Source organism: Alternaria ventricosa, assembly GCF_023758065.1.
Source record: "Alternaria ventricosa strain BMP 2768 chromosome Unknown scaffold_16, whole genome shotgun sequence".
Classification (NCBI taxonomy): Eukaryota; Fungi; Ascomycota; class Dothideomycetes; order Pleosporales; family Pleosporaceae; genus Alternaria; species Alternaria ventricosa.
The window spans coordinates 159,126-165,125 of NW_026055696.1; positions in this window are offsets into that span (position 1 = coordinate 159,126).

Genomic DNA, 6,000 nt, shown 5'->3' on the forward strand with positions numbered 1-6,000 from the left:
TACTGCTGTCTCCAACGCCGATTTACATGTATCCGCACCATGTCCTAGCAACACCCGAACTACCTCCTCATGTCCGTTTCGACAAGCGCCTAGAAGGGGTCGCTTCTCGTACTCACTAGACGAACCAATGCCGTCCACACGGGCACCAAGTGCAAGATAATGCACCGTCATATCCACCCACCCATTCCTCGCGCTACGCACTAAGAATGCCGTGTATTCCTCAACACCAAACGTTCTGGTAACGCAGTGTTCGATTCGTTTCTTGACAAGAAAGTCATAGATCTCCAAACTAGGTGTGTCCAGCGCAGCCAACGCTCGTTCGTTCTGACACCAGTAGGAAGGTCTCTTTGTCTTTCTGTCAAGCATCCACGGACGTTCCACAGCCTGGAAATTCCACAAGAACTGCGTCGTTTCTACACGTCCATGCTTGGCGGCCTGTTGGAGCAAGCGCATTCGCATGTACTGAAAGTCATAGGGATGCCTCAAGTCCAGCATAGCGGCAAGAACCTCATGACTGCTGAAACTACCAGCGTGGATGCATGCCGATCCAAAGAGCAAACTTGGCGTATTGAAATGGTTTCCGTGGAGGATCCATCTCGCGAGAATAGGGAGTGTCTGTGTGTACAGGGCAGCAATATAGACATCGGTGTCCAGATCATTATCATACAAACGCCCGTCATGCCAGTGCTCAGGTAGGTAGGTTTCACGCCAATGCTCAGCTAGGTCTGTTGTCCATAGTTCGTCTAGGCGCTTGAATTCCCGCAACACCAGGGGGCATAGCTGACGAATGTAGTCGTGCTCGTTTCGCTCATCGTCGGTCTCTTGACTGAGACGGTTGGCAACCCTGCGGATCCAGAGTAGAACAGGAGCCCCGTCACATCGCTCGTTCAATACCCGGCGCTCAAGGTAAGCTACAAACATAGTAGGTGCAGCCTCGTCGCTAAGATGTAGCAAAGGCTTGAACTCGGCATCCAGAAGCTTGTATAGGGCAAGTACCCTCATGATTTCCCCATCGAAGATCTCTATGGCCGCTCGTTAGCAGAGGTACCTGCGCACAAGATGTCAGAGGGAAGCCTACTATTCACAAGCCGTAATCGAAGGCCGCGCTTTGTTCCCCGCATTAAGATCGCCCAGCTAAGGATTTCGTGCAAAAGCTCCAGCGGCAGATCTAGCAGATGCATGGTGGATAGAGTGGTCGGCGTTGTAAACAGGATAGCTACTGGGGAGAAGAAGGACATTTAAGAAGCATTTAAAGCGTTCAGCGGCTCTTGTTGTTGGAACACATTCGGGCCCGAAAAGTCGCGCTAAGGAGGACGTCGGAACCACTTGATTGGCTACCAGTATACAGTGGACTAAATCAAGAGGTTGTATAATAATTATTTTTGCCCTATAAAAAAATTAAAATCTCTACCTACCTAAAACTTACTACCTTAACTACTTTTATATAAGAGTGTAATACTACTATATAGTATATATACTAATATCTTTAGCTAGACACTTTATTATTAACTTAGAACTCTATAGAGATAAACTTACTAAACTATATAGTATAGACTATATAGTAGAAAAGTTAAAATTCTAGCTAAACACTAAGCGCTAGATATACGCGTTTATTTATATAATTAAAAAGTAGCTAAAAAAGTAAAAGTTAAAGAAAAAGATAAAACTAGAAGTAGAAAAGTATTTTAAGTAGCTTATATAGTACTTCTTTTATAAGTTAAAACTTTATAATAAAAAAATACTAAAAAAGCTTAAAAATAAAAGCTATAATATCTTAAAGTAGATATTAATCTATATATAGTTTTAGCTTAGATTAAAAAGAAAAGCTATAAGTATAAGTTTATAAGTAGTAGTAGATAAGCTTATATAGAGAATATATAAGAAAGAATTAAAAGAAAGAATTTTTAATAAGTTTAGTAAAAGCTATCTCTACACTTATTTAAAATTAAAGAGAAACTATATTATAAAAAACTATATATTTTATATTTATTATATACTAAACTTAAAAAAGATAAACTAGTATAAAAGAGATATATAAAGAAAAAGAGAAGAGTATATTATACTAGAACTAAACTTTATATAGTTTATAGATAGCTATAATAAACTTAAAGAGTTTAGTATTAAGATATATACTAGAATAGATATATACTTTTAATATATTATATAGATATATATAAAAGTATTATCTAGTATCTTAATTAGTATTATATAATAGTATCTAAATACTATTAAAGTAGCTAGTCTATTTTCTTAGTATATATAGTTTAATTATAGTAGTAAAATAGTATATCTCTTATACGCGTAATACTTCTTTATAAAAAGTATTATTCTAGATATTAAGTTTAAGAACTACTATATATATAAAACTAGTACTATAAACTAAAAAATTAAGTTTTAGTAAGTAATACTATCTAAAGAAGTATTATTTTAGTAAAAAGTAAGTTTACTTTACTTTATATAAAGTCTTAACTAATAAAATAAAAGGTTTTTTTATAGTTAATATAAAATAAGCTATATAGTTATATAAATCTAGTTAACTATATTACTATAATAGCTATATATTTTTCTATAGTAAAAGAGAAAGTATATACTTTTATATAAATATAGAATACTTATACTATTTATAAATAAAAGAGAAAGCTAAATATAGTTATTAGTAAGTTTAATAAGCTATACTAGTAGCTAGAAAACTATATTAAGAAGTTTAGAACTTTATATAATAAAGCTATTTAGGCTAAGTTAGATAGAAAAATAGAAAACTAAAATATAAATACTATTCTCTCTCTAGCTATATAGATTTAGTATATAATATAGCTTTAGAAGTTAGAGTTTAATTTATAGAACACTATTATAAGTAGTATAAAAGATAGAAATATAGTTTTTTAGAAAGTATATTTAGCACTTTATATAAAAGCCTAGATATATATTACTTTTAACTTTTTACTTAAGTTAGAGCTAATTTAGATACTAGTAGAGTTCTTTAACTAGATACTACTAAAGTATCTAAAGTAGTAAGATAGTATATAAGAAAGTATATTAGAAATAGACTTTAAGTAAGTAGTAGAAGATATAAAATCTATTATTAAAGATAGCCTATATAAGAAGAAGAATAAAAGCTAGTAAAAAGTATATATAGCTAAGAAAATAGGTAAAGAAGTATAAAAATTCTTTATATATAACCTAATCTCTCTAACTTTCTACACTTTCTTTATTTTAACTTTTTTTTCTTTTTTTAGTCTCTATATAATAGCTTTTATAAAGTTTTATCTAAATACTAGCTAAAAATATAACTTTACTTAGATTACTAAGTTTTATAAGTTCTATAGCTAATAGAATATAAATAAAAAAAAACTCTTTTCTACCTCTTCTACTACCTTTTATATACTATAGATAGAGTTTTATATATAGTAAAATAAGTGTACTAGCTTAGTTACTAACTTTTTATTACTAAATAAAGAAAGCTTTACTTTAAAAGCTATATTAAGAGCTTTATATATATCTTTATAGATAAACTTACTCTTAAAGATATAACTTTTTTTAATAAACTAAAATATAATAAAAGTTTAAGCTTATATAGAGTCTATACTAGTAAGAAATAACTTTATCTTAAACTATATAAATAAGAAAAATAAAAGTATAATTCTAATAAATAAATAAAAGTAAAAAAGTCTTACTACTAGTAAAAAAAGCTACGTAAAAGTAGATCTTATATTAGTTATTATATAATACTTTATATAACTAAGTAGTAGAATTTTAATAAAGTTTTTAGGCTATAAGATTATTTATAAGTTTTATATAGTATACTTAAAAATATACTTTCTTATATTTCTTTAGTTAGGTCTAACTTTCTAATTAAGAATATTACTTTAGATAATATAGATTTCTTTATTAATAACTAGCTTCTTAGTAAAGTAAATAAAGTATAGTATAGCTTATATAAAGACTTTCTAAAGTTTCTAGCTTTAGATATTATAAAGAATAGACTAATATACTTAAAAAAAAGTATATAGTACTTCTATATAATACTTAAGCTATTTAAGAAAAGTATTTTTAAAAAAGCTATCTAAAGTAGTATATATAATATCTTTATCTACTTTAAGATATATAAAAAAAAGTTAAAAGAAGAAAATACTTTAACTTTACTTATACGTAAAGCTTAAAAAAAAAATTATTATTAAGAAAGAAAAAGCTATTAAAAAAGAACCTAAAATACTTATAAGTAAAAAGAAAAGTAAGTAAAAAAAACTTATTATATAAAAGTAATCTATCTCTTAGCTTTTTAAATTTTAAAAGTAGTGTTTATCTTTTACTAATAGAGTTAGACTACTTTTTATTAAAGATAGCCTTATATAGAATAATACTAGTAACCTAAAAAACTTATATTTCTATAATTCTTAGGCTAATACTATCTCTAAATCTAAGTTATCTAAGCTTTTTAACTTTCTAATACTTATATAAAAGCTAACTTCTATTAAAGTTTCTACTAAAAGTAAAAGTAAGAGTAAAAAGTATATATAGTTTTATATATATATAAAATAATTATATATAGTTTTATATATATATAAAATAATAATATAGTTAGAGGTAAAGTAGAATTTTATTAGCTTTTAGATATTTTTAGTCTCTTTTATTTTAAGAGTTCTATATACTTATTATATATATAGATATTATATATAATATAATATTTAAAAAATACGTAATAGCTAGATAGTATTATATAGTACTAGAAATCTAAATTTTCTTTATATACTATTTTTCTATAGCTTTTCTTAAACTTTTTAAAGTATTATATAAGTAAAAAAAAGAAAAGAAAATTATATAGTAAAAGTAGTAAAAGACTACTATAATTATAGTTTCTAGGCTAAGTATATAAATAACCTACTCTTCTTTTCTTTTATTACTTTTGTACCTTACTTTCTTTCTACTTTTCTACTCTTATATAGCTTTTATTAACTTTAGTCTAACTCTTTTAATACTTACTTTTATATAACTATTATAGCTAACTTTTCTACTAGCTTTAGCTTTATTTAGACTAGCTACTAAATTATTTATAAAAACTTTTTCTTTTATAATACTAATATTAGCTTTTACTCTATATATAGTGTTAACTATAAAACTTTCTATATAAACTATTACACTCTTACTTAAGGCTACTTTACTTACTTAGTTAATTCTACTAGCGCTATTACTTACTTTTAAAGCTACTAAATAGGTACTATCTTTAACTTTACTTTATATAAAAAGATTCTAATTTTTAATATTACTATTACTACTACTTTTTTTAACGCCTTTACTTATACTATATATATATCTTCTTTTACTTTTATTTATATACTAACTCTATATAAAGTATAGACTATACTTACTTAGCTAACTTTTTTACTTATATAGCTAGTACCTTTTTATATAACTTTACTATTACTTTTTTTATTACTTATACTAGTTATATTACTATAAACTATATTCTATTCTAGCGCGCTTTATATATTAAAGCTATTTTAGTTTATTTTAAAAGTATACTTAATATAATAGCTTATAATAACTATAGTAATATATATAATAGCTTTAAAAAGTTTTTTTACTTTACTAGCTATATAAGTATTACTAGCTAGTTTAAAGATACCTACTCTAACTATATTTAGAATAACTATACTTCTACTTACTTTTATAGTACTAGTAAAAATCTTTTTATTAGCTTTTTATATAGTAAGTAGAAGAATTAGTTTAGTAGCTTTAAGTATAGTTTTAATAAATTTTCTTTTTAGCTATAAGCTTAACTTTAAGCTTTTTAAGCCTACTAGTTATATAAGTATACGCTTTAACTATAGTATAAGCTAAATAATAGTTTTTTAAGTATTATATAATTACTACTACTTAGCTTATAGCTTTTAAGTACTATAGTATAAGTATAAAAACTTTACTTATATATAAAAAAGTAGATATAAAGTAGTACTTATAGAGCTTCTATATAAGAGAGTATTATATTTAAGCTTTTTTTTA